The 20,929-nt window shown below is 46.8% G+C and overlaps 1 protein-coding gene across 3 annotated transcripts in view; it reads left to right on the top strand.

Moving 5' to 3' along the window:
* The window catches only part of Ldlrad3 (low density lipoprotein receptor class A domain containing 3), a 243,748-nt gene that overhangs the window by 76,459 nt on the left and 146,360 nt on the right, over window positions 1-20,929 (top strand). The gene's annotated exons all lie outside the window — the stretch shown is intronic.

Genomic DNA, 20,929 nt, shown 5'->3' with positions numbered 1-20,929 from the left:
AAGGAGCACTGGGTTTGGAGCCACCACAGGAGCCAGATACTCACTCACTAATAGTATGCTCATGCAGACATGCTCCCCACGTTCTGAGGCTGGCCTCTCACCTGGCATTGGGGGTGCAGTATCCTCCATGCCTGCCTATGCCCTTCAGAGAAGATTTGGGGAGGAGAAGACTGGAGAGACTTGGAGGCTATGTTAAATCGTGTTATGTGTGATTTTTCTCATTAAGTTGTTAGGCCTAATACATTCTCCTTGTTACTATTCTTTTTCTTTTTTCCAAACAGCTTTTTTTTGATAAGTATTAGGTCTCTTTCACTGTGTCCTTCCTTCTAGCATAACTTTAAAACTTTCAGAAATCTAACATTTTTTAAAATTGAGTTTCAAGTGTGATGGAATGTGTGAGCCTTGTCTTCGGCCCGGCTTTAAGGAGCATTAAACACTCTCTAAGAGTCTAGAGTTGCCATTTTCAGGACACCGTGTGCTTTAGCAGTAGCTATAGACTGTCATTAGCTAGCTGGCAATATTCAGCTCACGGGTGTGTAAAGGAATGCAAGATTAGCAGCTAGTCCAGCCCCACCTCTGTCAGGAGCAGCCGTGACATTACTGACTTCTCTGGAAGCCTCTGCCTTCGTGGGTGCAGCTAGTGTATTAGAATTCATGAAGAAATGGGAAGAGGTGGTGGAGCGAGAATGCTTTTAGAAAAGGGTTGTGGCAGCAGCTGCTTGGAGCTGCTTGGTTTGGTTTGGAGCAGGCGCATTCCTGCCTGTCCTCCATCCTCCTCTTCTCCCCAAGTGTGGTAGAGACCCAACAGGCATTTGCCTAGTCTTTAGATCCAGACATAATTAATTTTTTTAAACTATACCTACAAACACGTTGCCCACCCAGCTTTTGCTTTAAATTGAGAAAACAACTCTTGAAAGTTTAGACAAGAAAGGGAAGGGGGAAAGTCCCCTTTCTAAGAGAAATTGAACTTTCACTTTCACTTTCTTTCATAATTTTCTCCAGTCTAGGAGTTGAGTGTGGGATTTCGAGGAAGGCCATCTAGACTCACACATGGTCCTCTCCTGCATTCTTAGGTGAATATGTGATTTTTAGAAAGGTTTCCAGAATATTCTAATGTAGAATCCACTGGTGTTAGTAACGAAAGTTCTTTGCTCTGAGAAGACCCCAGTTTCGTCCTCTCCCAATGTGAACAGGAAGACTTCTAATTGTGAGCACTCTGGTGATGTCTTGGAGTGTGTGAGCACCATGGTGATATCTTGGTGTGTATGCTGAAAGCACCAGCATGGGGCCTATGTGCCATGAGTGTAAGCACAATTACCAGGCAGTCTGCACAGAACGTTAAGTAGTTGTCATAAGGGTGTGATTGTGTGGCTTTCTGTTTCTTCCCCCATTTTCTTGTGTGTGTGTGTGTGTGTGTGTGTGTGTGTGTGTGTGTGTGTGTGTGTGTGTGTGTGTTTGTGGTATGTCTGTACTTGTAGAGGAAGCCTGAGGCTGATGTTGGAATCACCCTCCATTGCTCTTTCCTTTTCATTGAGGCAGACTTAGTTAAATCCAGAGCACCACTATGGCTAGTTTTGCTAGCTTGCGTGCTCTGAGCTACCCTTGTCTCTGCCTTCCAAGGCTGGAGTTACTGGTGGAGATCTGAACTCCAGGCCTCATGTTTTCATGGCAAGAGCTTCAACCACTGAGGCATCTCCCCAACCCATGCCTTGCCTTTTATGTTTAACATTAGCTGTGTTTCTGTGTGTTTATAATAATCGTTTTGTGAAAGTATATGCACTGCAACTTAGTCATGCTCATTGCATGTCTTTTACTTTTTAAAAAAAGATTTTTTTCATTACATGTAGATGTATATGTCTGCATGTGGATATTGTGCACTTGACTACAGGTGTTTTCAGAGGCTGTAAGAGGGCATCAGATACCCTGGCAATGGAGTTAGATGATTGTGAGCCATCTGACATGGATGCTGGGAGCTAAACTCAGGTCCTCTGGAAGAGCAGCAAGTACTCTTAACCACTGAACCATCTTTCCTGCCCTGTTCTGCTTTTTGGCTTTTGTTCATCACTGTGATTAGAATCACTTAAGAAACTTCCTATATAGGTGACAGAAATGCATGGCACAGGGCTGAAGGCTGAGGTGACAACCCACTCTCTCTGGGAGCAGCAAATGTAGAATCCTTGCCAACTTCATGGAAAGAAGTTTCTTTGAAACAACCGTCTGCCTCAGAGAACACAGTGGCCGCTGTCACTCCTGAGAGGTCATGGCGTCAAGAGGTCTGTGAGGCTTTGGCATTGAGAAGATAATATGTTACAAAAGGAATTGAGAATCCTTGCCCTTTTTAAAGGGCATGGAGAAGCTTGGAGATGTGTCTCGTGGTGGGACGTGGTCTTGTGGTCAGCTCTTTCATATCTGCAATAGTGGAAAGACATTTTAGAAAATAAGAAGAAATTCTATCATCAAGGTGAAAAAAAAAATCACATACTGTAAAAATTGAGGGGGAAGGAGAGGAGGACGAAGGAATCACATCAGAGCCTGTCTCTGTTACAGCTTGGGGACTTTCACTTAGGCCTTGTCCTACGTGTATCACCGTGGAAGTTCCAGTTTTCATTTCCAAGTTTTCATATGACAGGTATCATGCTGTCATCTTCGTGTTTTTCCATTTCTCTATCATCTGAATGCCTAGGTAATAATCCACTCTTTTGGTGTCATATTACTGATATACTATTATTGCTTACTCTTGTTTTGTGGTACTGCTTGGGATTTAACCCCGGGCTTCCGTATGCCAAGCAAACGTCTGTTCTGAGCTTCCCCTTCAGCCCGCTGTGACTCTTGTTCAGCTTTCCACTACTGAAGAGTCTTCAGCATGTGGGCATGCTGGTGGAGACGGCTTTCTCCCTTTCCTTGAGCTGGATTCTCAGAAATGAAGTTGACGACACCGAGGGCAGGAGCTTTTCCTGCCTCTGCCCACAGACTGACTGCCCATCTGGTTTGCTGAAGGTCTGCACCAGTTTGCTTTCACTGGCCAGGAGTGAAGTCTGGGACTTAATTCTAGTCTTGGCAGCATTGAGTAATAGCTTTAAAATAAACTCTCTCTTCCTGGATAATACTTGAGAGTAGTTCATGTATTTTACATTTTTTTTTAAATCAAGAAGGTAGAACGCTTATATCTTTAGTTATTAGTTGTATTTCCCTGTGAAGTATCTGCTGCTGAGCTAAAATTAATTTTCACCTGGGCCCAACGGGCGTTAACTATGCTGCAGAATGCTTCTGAGGACCCCCCTTTTAGAGCTGGGGGAGGGCCTTTGTTTTGCCATGCTTTTAATATATTTCTGTTCTTGGTTAGTGGATTGCCCTCAGTGATTATTTTATTCAAATCGCTTTTCATATCTTCCCCCCGTTATTTGTGGTTATAAAAAGAAGAGAGATACGTTTCAGAAAAATGCAATCTCTCCACAAGAGCACTCATTGTGAGGGACGACAGTGAATATATGCCTGCGTGTCCGAGGGATCGGATGAAACCAGACACTTGACATTTTGTTAACTCATTAGGTTGTCACAGAAGCTTTTCTGGGATGGAGCTGTTGTCACCGAGACAGAGCAAATACACAGAGCTTGCCTTTTGGCCCAGAAAATAAGACCCCATAACTTTCCTTCATTAGAGACCCCCAGGGGTCTTTTTGTTTACCCCTGTAGGCTGCTAGCTAGACAAATAGGGTCTGTGGATTCTGTTACTTGTATTGTGTTTGTTGTAATTCATAGATATTCCTCTAACTAATACAAGGAGATAGTTGGCTTATGGAGAAAAGAGGTTTGTTTTGGCCCACGCTTTGGAGGTTTTAATCCAGGACCCGGTTGGCTCTGTTGCCTGTGGAAGATAGTATGTCATGTTGGGAGAGTGCACAGTGAAGAAAAACCTCATGACTAGGAAGCAGAAAAGAGAATGGGGAGGAAGGTCTGGGGCTTCATCATCCCCTTCAAGGAGGATACAGTCCCAGTGGCTTAAAGGCCTCCCATTAGACTACCTCTTTCAAGATTTACTATTTTTAATTATGTGTACATGTGTGCACCTGTGTGTTCGCATGTGTGTAGGTGCCTGTGGAGGCCAGAGGGATGGAGATGTGAACTGCCCATCATGGGTGCTGGCGATCAAACTCATGTCCTCTGGAAGAGCAGCAAGTGCTCTTAACTGTCCAGCCATATCATTAACCCTGGGCCCTCTTAAGGTTCTGTTACCTCCTAATTCTGCCATTAAAGCAATTAACACTTGGGTTTATGGGGGACATTCAGTCAAAACTGTAGGGAAAAAAATTCAAAACATCAATAATGTTTTTCTTCAGTAATGATTTTTCAGATGGCCTTTAGTCCTCTGAAACCTTTTCTTAGAAGCGGAGGGACATTCATAGTGATAAAGCGATACAAATGTCTGGAGCCAGTACCTGGAGACCTTCCTGTTCTGTGCTGGCCTCTGACTCTTATCTCTGTGTCCCAACAAAGCTGGGAGAGATTTTTGAATGTTGAAGTTTCTCCTCACAAGGTGGCTTATTTCTCCTTGGGAAAATTGCATAGACTGGTGTCTTTGGTCATGCATGGGGACTTTTAGTGTTATGCACGGGTGCATGCATGGATATCCAATAGGACGTGGAAGAGGAATTCAAAGACTTGGGCAAATGAAAACATTTTAATGACTCTCCAGAACCAGAGGCGGGGAAAGTAGGTGCAGATTTGGAGTTGAAGTCCCATTTGCCTTCACCGTTCCCAGCTGCTGCTTACACCTTGTTCGGGTATGATGGTGGGAGCCCAGGAGGTAGTTTCAGGGGCAAGTTTGGAACTCTGATCCCCAGTGGAGGGGGTGGGAGTGCGCTTCCTCTCTTTTTCTGTCACTGTTCTAGACTTCTGCCTCTAGGTGGCACCACATGGAATGTTTTCTTCTAAACCATCTGCTTCTGAGCTAGCAGACACAGAGCAAGCACAGGGTTCTGTGGTGTTTGAGTTTCCAAACTTGAACGGGAATTTGGTTATTTCACCAAGGTACCTACTAGTGTGGCTTCATAGGCGCAAAGATCAGGGAATCAGGGCATGCTCATGGGTTGTATTCAGCGTGCTTCAGGGTGGTGACTGGTGGCGTGCTGTGGCCAGGGAAGGCAGACAACCTCTCCGTGAATTGTGGGATGCAGCTACAGCAGAATGGAGTTTTCCCTTTCAGCTGTGCCGACACAGAATTGCCACTCCACCAATGCTGTGACTCAAATTTGTGACGTCTGCCACATTCTAAAGTTGAAATCCTAAGGCATGGATTCAACTTGTTAGGCGATGGAGTTTAACAGAGGGTATTAGTTACCTTTCTTGCTGTTGTGACCAAATATCTGATAGACAGCATAAAACGGAGGGAAGTTTTATTGTTCACCTTTTCAGAGGCTTCAGGCCATCACCATGGGAAGGCATGGCGGAGAAGCCAGGAAGAAAGAGACAACACAGGAAGAGCCGAGGCGAGCTATAGCCCCTGAGACATGTCCCCAATGATCTGCTCTAGCCAAGCCTCACTTCCTGCCTTTCATCATTGGTAATAAGGACATCATATTCATTATGAGTCCATCGTGGGATCAATCCATTGATTAGGTCAGAGAACTCATGATCTGATGCTCTCGAGAAACACCCTCATAAGATGTACCCCAAGGTGTGCTTTACTGAGCTATTGGAAACACCTTCATAAGATGTACCCCAAGGTGTGCTTTACTGAGCTCTCAGGCATTTATTAACCTAGTGGAGTTGACAATCACAATTAAATATCACAAAGACATAATTGAATTAAAATGAGACCACAGAGTGGGCCTTAAACCATCACAGCTGAAGTCCTTCCAAGAGAGAAAATTTGGATCCAGATATGAAGAGAAGATGATGTTAAGCTGTGGGGCAAAGAGAGCCATCTGTAAACCAAGGTGAGAGGCCTGTGTCTGTCCCCTGTGGCTCTCAGAAACGCCAGCTCTGCGTATACATTGATTTTGGACATCTGTCATCCAGAATTAAGGAAAAATAAGTTTCTGTTGTTGAAGATTTCCAGCTTGCTCCAGCCACCCCTGTACACTAACTAATGCAGCTGTGGACCCACCACTGTTGTGTTTGAAGTCGTCACCTAGAGATGCGCAGGTGTCCCACACTCATGAAACATGACTTTGACAGGCACCGGCTTCTGCCTCCTCAATGATTTGAACTTAAGAGTGTGTTCAGACCTTAAATCCCAGTACCAAGAACATGCCCTAACTTGGAAATGGGGTCACTGCAGATGTGAATAATTAATATGAGGTCACACCATAGTTAAAGGAGCTCTTGTTGCAATCTGAATGGTGTCCCAAGAAGGTACTATGAAGAAATGAGGGAGGGATACCATCTGACAACAGGGATGGAGGTTGGAGTGAGGCAGCTGCCAGCCAGGAAATGCCAAGGGCTGACAGTGTTCCCTAGAAGCCACAAAGAGGTGAGGAACGGAATCTAGCCAGGATCTCTGGGGCAATGAGGCCCTGGTGACTCCTTGCTCTTGCTGTGCAGCCTCCAGAGAACAGCTTTTTGTTTCCATATTCCACTCCATTTGTGGAACTTCATAATGGCTGCCCTGGGAAAAGAATCTGCTCACTTTCCAAGGGACCACTAAAACTACTAGCACCCCTGTGGCCAAGTTGGAACCAGTGGACACTGGTCTGCTTTCACTGGCCTGCCACCCTTGCCCAGTCTCAGGGACAGTCCTGTTCTCTGTTTCTGCTTGGATGTCTACTGTGTCGCATGGGAAGTGTCCCTGTTCCTGCAGGTCTTGACTCTGGCTAGCCACTGTGAAGTACTGAATTCCACAGGCTTCTGAAGGAGGTGAGCCTCTGACAGCAGAAGTGGCCTTTACATTGGCGCAGAAAGTGACTGTGGCTTCATGCTGACCCGTGTGCGTTCACTTGTGTGGTCTTTCTTTCCTGTTGAGTTATTTTGCTGTGTGTTTGTTTTTAAATATCTCTGGTAACTCAGTCATGTCCGGACCCTCAAGTTCTTCCATCCCAAAGGTGAAATTGTAGACTCTGTAGTTCAGAACATGCTGTAAGAGCGAGGCCATGCTAGATTCCCACAGCTCCTGAGACTGTGGGTGCTATAGTACTTTTCTCAGCACGCACTTACTCATCTATAGAGTGGGACCATCATGCACCTTCACCAGAGGGCATGTTCGAAACAGTCATTACATGGTGTTCTTATCAGAAAGAATATATAATATACTGTCCACCTGTGAGTAAGCAGATGTAAATAAGATCTCTTACCGAACCGGCACGAGTGCAGCTCTCAGTAAATTCTAGGGGGCTTTTCCACCTGTTTAGCTGGTGATGTTTGTGCACAGCATGGTGTGGTCAGCCACTACCTCCACATGTCCCTGCCCCTCACCTTCCTATACTCCAGGATGAGGGAGGGCCTCTGCTGCAGAGTTAGCTTTGTTTCCTGGATTATCTCCTTTTCATTTGAGGGAGTCTTTGGCCATCCAGGGTTGAAATGCCCTTCAACTTAGCACTCCAGAGAGCCGGCTAGATACCCAAGCTGCTGCCAGAGAGAAGAAAACAAATATTTGCAGGCTGAGGTGAGCTGGGTGACTGAGAGGGCAAGGAGGTTTGGAGGTACCACCTGCATTCCTCCAGAGTCTCGGCCTCAGTGGACCTGGACTTGGTCCCCAACTGCCACAGTGGCTTGTCAGCTTGTCCTCAGCTCTGCTGCAGCCACACACCATTTAACACCTAAGTGGCGTTGGGTAATGGTGTTCTGCTCTGTCACCTGTGTCAGTGAGGACCTTCCACCGCACACACTGGCTTGGGGCCACCCTAAAATGTCCTGGGGCAACCCTCTTTCTACCCTAGATGTGCATCTCATGCCTGTCCAGCCCAGCATGAGAAGAGTCTTAGTTCTGATGTTGGAATCATTCGTTCCTCGGTAGGACCTGCCTGTTACCTAAATATGAACTGTACCTAAATATGAACGGTTCCAGGTTGTCAGGCGTGATGTAAACCTTATCTCTTGCAAACTTTTCTGAAAAGCTCCTGGTAGGTTTTTTTGTCCCCTCCCCCTTCCCAAAAAATACCAGCAATTTTGCTCAAGGTGAAAAAAGACAAAGCACTCTCAAACTCCCCAGGCATATCAGTTTCTTAGGACTTCTAGAATGCAGTATCATTAGCTGGATGACACAAAGCAGCAGAAATGTGTTCTTCCACACATTGGAGGCTAGAAGTGCAAGGTCCAAGTGTTGAGGCAGGTGTGTTCTCCATGGAGGATAGAATAAATATAAATATATTTAAATTGGTTATCACACTCTTTCTTCCATCATCTGGAACATCTTGACTTCTCCACTTCTGTGATGAGGAGGTACTCAGCATGTTAGTTTGTGAGAACGGCAGCCTGGCAAAGCTGTGCTTTTCACAGCCATGGGTAGGCAGGGTGCTATAGATGAGACACACTGTCGCCAGCTTTCTGCTTTCCAGCCCTGCCTACACTCTGGGATGGCTGCGACTGGATGTCCCAGCCAGTTAAGGGCTTTTAAGTTCTGTGTGTTTGCCTTGTTCAGGACACTAAGAGTATGAGCCAGCTGCTAATGTTTGTAAGTTGGATGCTCACACATAAAGATTGGGCTTATCAGGCTTTCTTTAAGAAAAAGAAAGCCAGGCGGTGGTGGCGCACACCTTTAATCCCAGCACTCGAGAGGCAGAGCCAGGCGGATCTCTGTGAGTTCAAGGCCAGCCTGGACTACCAAGTGAGTTCCAGGAAAGGCGCAAAGCTACACAGAGAAACCCTGTCTCGAAAAACCAAAAAAAAAAAAAAAAAAAACCCAAAAAGAAAAAGAAAAAAGAGATCTGGCATTAGAATCTACACTTACCAAAACCTTCACACTCCACATCTATCCCACATTTCAACTTCTTGTTCATGTGAAGGCCTTCAAGATGGCTGTAGTTGTAAGATGGATAGTCCCCTCCATACTTCTGATGGAGTCAGAAAACATGGGCCCTAGAGTGACCAGCACAGGGTTTTAGTGCTTAGTGGCACATAAAACAGTGGTGTCTTAGTTAGGGTTTCTATTGCTGTGAAGAGACACCATGACCACAGCAACTCTTGTAAAGGAAAACATTTAATTGGGACTGGCTTATAGTCTCAGAGTTTAGTCCACTATCATCATGGCAAGAAGCAAGGCAGCATGCTGGCGGACATGGTGCTGGAGAAGAAGCTGAGAGTTCTACATCTTCAGACAACAGGAAGTGAACTGTTCACTGGGTGTAGCTTGAGCATATATGAGACCTCAAAGCCCACCCTCACAGTGACACACTTCCTCCAACAAGGCCACACCTACTCCAACAAGGCACACCTCCTAATAGTGCCATTCCCAATAGGCCAACCATTCAAACACATGATTCCATGGGGGCCATTCCTATTCAAGCCACTACAAGGGGGATGCCCTGCCATCAGTGACATATTGGACTGGTAGTTTCTGATGCTTCAACCAAGGATGTTGAACATTTCCCGACAGATAAATGCACCATGTGTGTATGCCTTCCTTAGGGTGTTGGGCTGGCAGGATGGGAGCTGGCATGTACAGTGGGAGAGGCCTGCTGTGCAGCCACATTGCCTGTGTCAAATCCTGGCTCCATCCTGTGGAACTGTGGTACCTGGGCAATATTGCTTTGGTGTTCCTTCAGTCCCATGGGCATTTTGGGAGCACAAAATGGAGCTCCAAACTATTCCTCCATCAGCAGCTGATGCTGAGCACTAATTAAACTGTGATTGGCAGAGGAGGCATGCTTCTGGTATAGATTCCGCACCTGCTGCTGGCTAACCGCTTCCCTTTCTGTAGCCTCAGCTTTTGTCTGTGAAATTGGAGTGGGACAGAGTGAGAATACACAGGAAGGTGTGGGCACCATGTACTTGTCTGATACTTAATATGGTCAACTTCCCTATCTCTCCCTTCCCCAGGGATACATCATGTCCTGTAGGAGGAAGTCTCTAGGGTGGCCAGAGAATTTCAATGCAGGTTCCCACATGCTCTTTCAGGCATCAAAGGCAAGTTGGATAATTACTCAGAGTCTAAGTTAAGGAAGGTGAACTGATTTGAAAATCACTGTGAATGTTCAGAGAGACGGTACATGGAACAAAAATTAGCATCTCTCCTCCCCAGAGCCATATGCTGGAGGTAAAATATCCGGACATGTGATAGGGGATGTCCAGAGGTGGGTATAGCTCAGGCCCAGGTGAAGGACCCCATGTCCATGGCTGAGCTCTCCAGCTCCCAGTGGACCATCTCCCACTTGGAAGATGAGAAGGGTGATGAGAGCCCAAGGTCCCTCTCTCTTGAAGCTGAGACAGAAGGTCCAGGCCCTGGTTAGGGAAGAAGATGAACTGAGTCTGTGGAATTAAGGCTTCCAGGAACTTAGAGAGTAAGCCAGGAGGCTTGCCTCATCTGGTGTCATTCTGAGAAGACCAACTCCTTAGTTAGTCACAGAATATCCTAATTTGTGCACAGTTGTTATTGTTGTTGTTGTTAATACTAATACTAATACTAATACTACTAATAATAATAATAAAAGCTTCTTCTCCCATATCCCTGTCCATGCCCTTTTAGCCCTGTTCTGATGAACAGGAGGACTTGGACACAATGTACTAAAATCTGACCAAGAACCTCCCAGCTTTCTGCGTCTCTCCTAGGTGGAAGCCGTCCTTTGAGACTCGCCAGCACTGTCACCAAGCAAGGGCTTTAGCAGTGTGGAGTCTTCTTGTCCTTTGAATTTGCCTCGTCCTATCTCCCCCTCTCCCACTTCCAGCCAGCTCCACTCCTGTCAGCATGGGCTGCCTCCAAAAGAATCCTAATGAAACGGTTCATAGTGAGGGGCAGGGTCACATTCCAGTGCATCTCTAGTGTGGCCAGGTCCACCTGGGCTACTTCTCATTTGGGCATGCTCCCAGTTGCCAGGACTTGGCCGTAACTGCAAAATGTAGTCAGTGGTAACAGACCCAGTAATTGCTAATAAAATTTAAATGGCTACACAATCACACAACAGAGAAACAAAATTCTTTTTCCTGGCACATCCAGACCAGTCTTGTGGACCCAAGTTAGGCTGTGGGCTAGGACTATATAGTGTTTTTATTTTTCTTTTTTAATTCAGACTCATACTTTGGGCTGTGACACAGCTCATGTGCAATTGCTTAATGGATTTTTAAAAAATCTAGAAACAGATGAGAAAAAAATAATTTTACAAAGATAATGTGCTGCATTCTTATAATGCAGACACATAACTATAGAGAGTCTGTAATTTGTTTTTTACATTTAAACTGTATACAATGTACTGTGATTACATCCAACCTTCAGTACTCCCTCCCCCTCCCCCTACCACTGACTGCCTTCTGTGCAACCAGCCCTCTCCTACCCTCCTTTCCTTCCTCTCCTACTCCAGGGAGAGTGTCTGAGTCTGGCACCTATCAAAAGCTTGTGGCCAGTCTGGCATGGTAGCTCATACCTTTAATCCTGGCACTTGGAGGCAGAGACAGGAGGATCTCTGTGAGTTCAAGGCCAGCCTGGTCTACACAGTAAGTTCCAGGCCAACCAAATGGACTTGCCCCCAAACTGTCTTCTAAGTATTTATGCTTATGATCATAGACTCCTGCATTTCTTAGCAGTCATCAGAGAAGTCTTCTACAGTGGGCAGAGGTCAAAGTGAGAATCCATAGCTGATCAGAGTTGCTGATATCAGGTGACCACTGAATGCTTGGCCCCAAATGGGGCATCCATGTCACTCCATACAAAGCCCAGGGGACATCATGGAAGAGAGTCAGGTAGGACTCTGGGAACCAAAGGATGAGGAGGAATGTGATGGATGCTGTCTTCTGGATATGGCCAGATGCTCATGACCATTGCTCATGAGCACACAGCCGCTGTGACTTCCTGCATGGGGTGGGGCTGGAGGGTGGACCTAGAGTCTCACAGCAGTAATTCTTGAAGGTTAGCTTTCTGGTGGTCTAGACTGGGAAGGTGGGAGTGGAGCACCCTGAGGTCAAAGGGTAATTGAACCCTTCTTCAGGAAGCAGCTCAGGAACTTCTGGCTCTTGGCATAGTCCCATAAGGTGTCAGCAGTATCTTAAGTAGAAAAGCCTGTCGTGTTTTCTAGAATTGGTGGTGGGGAGGGAAGGGGGGGGAACAGGTGACGTACACGCGTTCCATGTGTGGCAGGAACATTACAGCTTCAGATGAGTTCCAAATTAAAATACCAAGTCTGCCTTCCTTGGGAGCAAGACATTTGCATGTACTTGAGATGCTTATTTCTGCCGCCCAGGCCCTTTATTTTGGGAGGCTGAGGGTGGGGATGCAGACAGGCAGCGTTCCGGATTCAGCTTGGGATTGAAGGATGCAGGATCTGAAGCCTGGCTTACCTCCTGATGTCTCTTGGCAGGTGGAAGGGTTCTTTGCCTCTCCTTTGGGGATCAGGTGACACAGCCCAGGAGGTTTCCTGGGCTCCCAAAGGAGGTGGGGTGAATAGACCTGTGTATTTTTCTCTTTGCAAGGAGTTGGGAGAGAGGCTGACTCTTGATGATCTGTACAGAGCAAACAGAGGGGTTCTTGTTTGGCTTACCTGGGGCATGCAGAGAGTGTAGCTGAAGATGCCCGCAGGGGCGCGTCAGAGGAATCACCTGCCGCTCGCTGTTTCTATACGGTTCAGCAGTGCAGTAATGTGATTTCAGTCCTAGATGTTGTGCCCCTATCCGTTAGTATCTGCATATGTTAGACTTGGTGTCTGCTGAGGCCTCACCTCATGGCTTATTGTGTAGCTTCATTTTCTTGCTGTGTCACATGATGGAAAGGGTGACCATTTTCCTCTGTCCTTTCTTAGAAGGGTCCCAATCCCATTGATAATAAAGACTTTTCCCTTATCACCCAATGAGCACTTGGATATGAACTATAGAGAAGGGATCACTTCACTCAGGTGCAGGCAAGTGAGTGACATCTCAGTGAGGATGTTGGCCTTGGAAGCAATCCATCCTGGAAGGAGTGCTAAGTAACTTGATGGTAACCACTTGTGGCCTGGCTCTTGGCTTTGCTTTTAAGGTTCCTTTATTCACATTACCCTTAAAGGCATATTTCACAGCTCACCATCATGTTGAGGCTAGGTTCAAGGATGTGAATTTTGTGATCAGGTCAACGTTCTTGATCCATAGTAGCCAGGGTATTGGTTTTGAAGGGGATTGGGTGGAGAACCTCTTTGGCTGTCCTGGCTTTGAGGGCATCTTTTGATTAGTGGTGATGAGACAGACTTTGCCCCTGCAGACACCAGGATGCTGGGGTGGCAGGAGAACGGTGTGGGAAAGTCATCAGACTGTGGAGTAGGCTGGGCGCTATGGAAAGAGAGAGAAGAGGAGGAAAGGAAGGAGGAGTGAGGAAGGAGAAGGGGAGGGCAAGGGAGAGGAGGAGGAGGAGGAGGAGGAGGAGGAGGAGGCGGCAGCTCTGGTAACCAGGGAGAAGCTTGGATGGCAGTGTGGGTTTAAGAACGGCTTGCCCAGGCCTCGGGAGAGTCCTTGGTCCACAGATGCCGTTGCTAGAGTCTGGGCCTCACAGAATGCACCTTAGCTTAGGAAACCCACATGGGGAAGGGCTTTGGTCTGAGTGTGGTAGCCGTCAAATCTGGGCAGTCGAATCTGGGCGGTCGAATCTGCATGGCATGTTTTTCAAGCTGCTCCAGCCACTGCTGAGCCGTGTTCATGCATCCCTTAAAAACTGCTTACAGGAAACCTACTGTGTACTTGGCACTTGGTGAGCCTGGAGGTAAATGCTAAACAAAGAAACCTTCTTCTACAGGGGGCCTACCTTGAGGAACAAGTTAGTCAACAGGCATCAGCAGTGGGAGTGACCTGCATTGGGGACAGGATCAACTGAGTACTGTGAGACCCCAGAAGAGGGACCTCCGGGCTGACTTGGGGCATGCAGAGAGTGTTGCTGAAGATGGCAACTGTCTACGCTGGGACTGGAAGAGAAAGGGTGAACGCACCAGAAAATAGAGTTGTCCAACTCACTCAGGCCGCTGTGACAAAATGCTGTTGTCTAGTTGTTTAATAGCAGAAGAGTGTGCCTCATATATAGTTCTGGAGGGGAAAGTCAGGTCCAGGCTACCCACGTGGCTGGGTTCTAGGGAGGCCTTTTCCCAGGGGCAGGTTGTTGCCATTTTGTCACATCCTCACTGGCAAGAAGTGGGGGACAGAGTTCCCTGCCCCCTGTTTTAGTTAGGATTGCTATTGCAGTGATGAGACATTACGGCCAAAGTAACTTGGGAAGGAAAGGGTTTATTTCGGCTTACAGGGCAGAGCCATCAGTGAGGGAAGTCAGGGCAGGAACTCAGGAACCTAGGGCAGCGAAGCAGCTGCCATGGTGGGGTGCTGCTTGCTGTCTTGCTCAGCCTGCTTATTTATTACCACCCAGGACCACCTGCCCAGAGGTGGCCCTGCCCACAGTAGGCTGGGCCCTTTCTGCCATTCATTAATCCGAAAACACTCCACAGATTTGCCCACAGGCCAGTTTCATTCGGGGCATTTCCTCAGTTAAGATTTTTTTCTTCCCAAGTTACTCAAGATTTGTATCAAATTGACAAAAACTAACCAGCACACCCTCCTTTTTAAGACTTTGTTTTTATTTAGAAATTGTTTGTGTGTATGTGTGTATGTATGTATGTGTGTATGTGTGTATGTATGTATGTATGTGTGTGTATGTATGTGTGTATGTATGTATGTGTGTGTATGTATGTATGTGTATGTATGTGTGTATGTATGTGTGTGTGTATGTATGTGTGTATGTATGTATGTATGGTATGTATGTGTACATGAGCATAGTCTACAGAGCAGCCAAGGAGGGTGTCTGATACCCTGGGGGTGCAGTTGTGAGCCACCCCACATGGGTTCAGAGAGCTGAGCTTGGGCTCTCTGCAAGAGTTAACACACATTCCTAACTGCTAAGTGATCACTCCAGCACCCCCTCCCCACATTTTTGAATGGCACTAATCTCACTGCAGGGCCACCCTCAAAACAGGCACACCTCACGCCCTCATGTCCAGGTTGAGGTTTCAACACATAAATCTGAGGGACACAGGGAGTTTCATGGGAAGAAAAGCAAAATGAAGCCCGAAGGATTAAAAAGTCTTTTGCATATTTAGCTCTGCATGAAGTCATTCCTAAGAATAAGGAAGGAAGAGGGAAGAATTTCAGAGATGCTTAGAGAAGTTGGTAAGTTGATGGTATAGGACCTGGAGCTGTCAGGGGACGATGTAGCTGTGTGGTTGGAAGTCAAGAGTTGGGGCTGTAGAATCCCAGGAGAGGACCAATTGATCTTTGACTACTTTTCTGCTGTGTGACCCTGACCAAGTCACTTAACCTCTCTGTACCTTAGTTACCACATCTGTAACACGGGATCCGAGGAGCGCCTGCCTGTATCAGCGGCTCCTGAAGACTGATGCCCTGTGAGTTCTTAGAGCAATGTGTCACTCTGCCAGCCTTTGATAAAGCTTCCTGTCACTGCTTCATGCTTTCAATTCTCCTGAAAAAACGTCATGGTAAAACAGCTTCAAATGCTTGCCTGCTGTCACCTGACAGTCACCACACTAACCACAATGCCGTGACTAATACAGCTTGTGGAAGAATGCAGGAATATTTCAGTTATATTGACAGTTCAGCGTGAAGCTGCTCAACATGATATCACTAAAAAATAAAATAAGAAAAATAAAAGTTTTCATTGAGTTTGTTCCTGAATAACAGTGAAAGAAAGTCTCTCCTGTTGGCCACCTGGGGCTAGCAGCTGTTAGGGACAGTTCCCAGCCTGCATGTGCTTGCCAGGACGTCTGACTGGCTCGTTAATATAGACACAGGAATGACTCAAAGTCTGCTTGAATGAAATCTCCCAAATAGGGCACCTAGGAATCTGTACTTCACCCAGAGCCAAGGTGAGCCGGGGATGCTCACTGTATGCTGAGCCCAGGTGTCCTCGGCAGACTGACGGTCTAGATGGATGAGGACATATCTTAGACAAACCGTGCCTCTTTCCATATGCAGGTAGAGGGGATGCCCAGAACACAGTTGCTTCTCTCAGATGCAGGCAGGTGAGTGGCATCTCATGAGAAAGCTGTCCTCAGAAGCACTCCATCCTGAACGGTGCTAAGGACCAGATGGTGACCACATGTGGCCTGTCTCTTTGTTTTGCTTTTAAGGTTCCTTCATGCATATTCTCTCCTAAAGACATCAGATGGACCCTGGCACTCTCTTGTGAGAGAAAGTGATTTCATCTGACCCAAAATAAAATTCTCAACAAGAGCTTCCTGGCCTCTGGAAAGCTCAGCAAGTACAGGCAACAAGATGATATCCCAGGGATAGTGGGGATTCCTGGGAAAGGGATCAGGGGTGGTGGTTATTCTTTAACTTCACAGTTTTTTCATGGGAGGAGATGTGTGGTGTGTGTGAGTGTAGCCAAGCCTAGCATGGGCTATCCTGGAGTTATTGCTGTTTCTTTATATACACCACACGTTTTAATTTCTCTGTGCTCCAGCCTCCTCATCTATGAAATGGAGGAAAGGATGAAATAGACTCTCTCTGATATTATTTACTTTCCTTAGTGCTGTGATTAAATTCCTGACTCGAAGCAACTTAAAGAAGGGTCTGTTTTGACTTACAGCTCAAGGGGATACGGGCCAGTAGTTCAGAGAAGGTGTGGTGACAGGGGAGAGGTGGCTGGTCATGTTCCTTCTGCAGTAAGGAAGGAGAGAGAAGGAAAGAGGAGGGAGGGGGAGAGAGGGAGCTTAAGGCCCACCCCTAGTGACTCACTTCCTTAGTTAGGCCCCACCTCCAGGCCCACTATAGCTGGTGACCAAGAGTTTAAATATGAGCCTGTGGGGGACATTTCTGGTAGAGCTTGAATACATTTACAGCCGTTAAATAGTTGGACTATACTGCAGCAAAGTCTCCTGGTCCTTTGCCTTGTCTCTTGCGAGTATCAGCCGTCATTATTAATAAGCCCATCATCGTCTTTAAGGAAGTGGAACTGGTCGTCTTTGGATGGTGAAGAAATGGAAGCGTACAGAGGGAGGCGCCCAGATCTCAGATAGATGAGGATGGTCGGGATAAAGTGGGACTCAGCTCTCTGCTGGGCCTTCATTTCCAGTTCCTGTCATTGCTTTTCAGACTGGGCCTCTGGGGTACTAAGGAGAAAGGGAACCCCAGAGTGGCCGGAGTTTGGGGCGTGGACCCGTTTTCTGTTTCAAGCAGAACAGCTTCGTGTCTGTTAAAAAAAGAGTAGACTTTGCACGCTGCTCTGCTTTGGCTGAGGGGTCTGTGGTAAACAGCCCCCTGGATGAACTCTCACTGCGCTCCCTAAACAGCCCTTTGTTCTCTCACTTCTTCCTAACTTCTGGGATCCCAAAGACAGCGCCATGATTGTCCTTTCTGGAACAGAGCTCAAGTCCAACTCTCAGAGTCCAGAAAGGACAATCATGGCGCTGCCTTTGGGATCCTCTCTTCAAGGCTTGGAAGATGACTTTGCCAGGAAAACGCTTGCTCTGCAGTCTTGCCCACCCAGCATATGTATAAAAGCCAGGCTAGCCGGTTGGTAAATTCTAGGTTCAGTGAGAGAGACTGTCTCCAAAAAATAAGGTGGAAAGCAATGGAGCGCGATGCCTGATGAAGAGCTCTGCCTTCCATGATGTACAGACACATAGACCCACATACACATCTGTGCATACATACACACCCCTAAAACAAGCACCCCCCCCAAACCCAGCAACAACCTCCCCCGGGGTGTATAAGGGGGTGGTTCTCCTTAGTGCCGTTGGCTCTGCCCAAGCTTGTAATATTAGGTGGCTGTGCCTTTCGTAATTGAAGAGGCTCCAGGAGAAACTCCACCCAGATGGTGAAGAATCAGGTTCTTGCCAGGTCCATCAGCTTCGAGCTCTGCCCTTTATCCTGCAAGGTGTGTTTGAGAAGAAACCATGCGCTGCACATTGAAGACGCATACTGTGATGCAATCCTCACTGTGACACGTGTGAACAGCTGTGGAAACAATGCAGATGTGGAGCCCACTTTCTCTGGGCTCTCTGGTTAGTATCCCTTGGTCTCGGGCCAGCCCCTCCCTCGACTTCTGCTTTTCAGAAGTACTTTGTTTTCCACTGCAGACAGGAGGAGTACAAAGGCAGATGGTGTCATCACTTAATTTGTTAATTCTGCCAGACTTTTTTCTCCTGCCAATCAACAGTCATCCTTACAGTCTGATGTTTAAGGACAGCCTTGAGGGAAATTACAGAGGAGCAGCGTCCTGTTTACCCTGCGAATGAATGCAGAGGACTTGAGTTAAATCAGAACAAAACAAACAGTTTAAAACAACACAGGGCCTCTGAGCGAATCCTAGGGTGGCCAGTGTGCTGAAGCGGAGCAGCAGGGGAGCAGGCAGCTGGCTGTTCCGGACCCTTCCTGGAACTTAGGGTGGGGGTTTTCTATCTGAGTCTTCCTTTCCTTCTATGTAGAAATGTGCCCTCCAGCACCTTCCCAGGAGTACTGATTATTTACAGGATTGACATCACGAAGTTCTTTGAATTCTCTGCTGGCCTAAGCACACAACTGAGAAAGAGCAACAGCAGCTTTGAAGGACTGTGGGCCATGGCTGGGGTGATATCTCAGTCAGTAGTGTGCTTGCAGACTGAGGACCTGAGTTCAGTTCCCCTGAGCCCATGCTTTTTCACTTTGCTTGTTCTGTCTTGTTTAAAAAGAAAGGGAGAGAAACTCTGGTGTAGCATTATAGAGATGGAGATTAATGGCTCCCTGTGATTTTCTGGCCATTCTAGACTGCTTGGCAAGCTCCAGGTCAATGAGAGAATCTTTCTTAAAAGAGCAAGGTAGCCAACACCTCAGGATTGATAGATAGCCAAGGTTATCTTTTGGCCTCCACACATGTGTGCACACCTACCTGCACATACATGAACATACACGAACACTTACATACACAGAGAATATGGATCATATCTGGTGGTTCATGCTTGTAATGCCAGCACTCCAGAGGCCGAGGCAGGAGAATTGCAAGTTGAAAGCTAACCTGGGTTATATAGCAAGTTCCAGACCAGCTTAGGCTCCCTGTCTTGAAAACAGTCAATTAAAACCTAAACAAACAAAATAATGAATGGGTGAATCAGTTGATCAATGGCTGGGTTGATGCATAAATAAGTAGATCTATGTCTCTATGGATACAAAGAGGGATACCTCACTCTATAACCATTCTGTCCTAGGAACCTTTTCTCCTCTCTGTTCCCAGGTAGGGTAGACGTTTTTTCCCCCAGCTCACATAGAACTGTGCTTTTCTGTCTGACTTGTGAGCATCCGATCTAATAAAGGCCCATGGGCACTCGCTCTCACACATCAGTAGAAGCTTTAGGATGGCTGGCAAAGGGCCTGAATACATCTTGCTCAGTTATCCCAGCCACAAACACAGCGAGCTCTCGGCATGTGAGAGACGCACAGCACACGTTTGTTTGGAAGGATGTGGACAGCTTGTAGTCCTCTCCCTTATGGCTGCTTTCTTGACTAGTTTTCTCTTAACAAGTAGCCAGAAAAGGGTTGCTAAAGAGCCATAGAATTCCTTTCACCTGAAGCGCGTGCGCGCGCGCGCGCACACACACACACACACACACACACACTCTCACACGTGCACACACACACACACATCTCTCATACATAATGTCTCTCAAGACTTTTAAAGGATTCACGTAATTGTTTTGCTTAAAAGCATGTCTTCACACTGTCTCCTACCACTTCATCCCTAATTCCAGCCTGTTAATTAACCATTCTTCTGAAAACTTGGATTCCAAGGGATGAGAACTCTGGGACACCCCTCCCCTGTCAGCTAGTATGTGGATGCCTATTATCCTCAGCCTCTGTCATTAAATCCTAATGTTTTGCTTCAATTTAAAGACAGGGGCAGAGGCTAATGAGGGGCTTTTCTGCCCAGGAACAGTGGGCACCTGGCAGCTTCAGTGGCTTTTGTATTTAATTCCAGACATGTAGGGGTACCCACAGTACCCTACTGAAGTATCACTGCTTCAGGGGGAGTGGCAGACAGCTCGGCCAGCCCTGAACATCTAGCCCTCCCCAGCTCGTCTGTTGCTCAGGCAGCCTTGGTGCTCAGGAGAGAACCACAAACCCTGAAGGAACCTCATCTGGGGTTGTTACTGTTACTGTTACTCTTGTGCAGCCAGCTCTTGCTGTAGGTGAGCATTCCAGGTCTTACTTTCCTCAACTCTTAAGGGACTTGGTCATCTCTAAGTACCAGACATCTTTGGCTGTCCATGTAGGAACACATCAGCACACATGTCGGAATAGATTTTGAATGGTTTACATATGCAAAAAGCTGGGACTCCTAAGTGAGCACAAGTGTAGGAACTCTGGAGTCAGAGTGCCTCCATGTAAATGTCGCTGAAACTTTGTATACCAGGCACTCTGCTCAGTGCTCTGCATGGGTGATGTCATTAAGAATTCAGATTGCTCCACTAAGTCCACTGACACACCCTTTATATAGGTGAAGGATTGAAGCTGTACAGGAATTGGCCTAGGTGGAGCCAAGAAATGAATGCAGACTTTACAGATAGAGTGAGCCTGAACCACTGTTATGCTGCCCCCTGCAGGTGAGTGTGTGGCATGGCTGGTCTTTGAGAAGGAGGTTCTTAGGGATCCCCGGAGATTAGAGGCAAAATTCTGTACAACATTTTCATTCCCTCTGCAAAACACACACACACACACACACACACACACACACACACACACACACACACACCAAACAAACAAACAAACAAAAACAAGCTTGCATGATTAGTATCTGAAGTCAGTCCTAAATGCTTCTCTGTTCTAGAGGATACAGCAGGAGCTTGAAACA

This window comes from Peromyscus californicus, unplaced genomic scaffold (genome assembly GCF_007827085.1).
Source record: "Peromyscus californicus insignis strain IS unplaced genomic scaffold, ASM782708v3 Scaffold_7__1_contigs__length_154581171, whole genome shotgun sequence".
Taxonomy (NCBI): Eukaryota; Metazoa; Chordata; class Mammalia; order Rodentia; family Cricetidae; genus Peromyscus; species Peromyscus californicus.
Note: the sequence above shows the minus strand (reverse complement) of the source record. Positions and strands in the feature narration are given on the sequence as shown.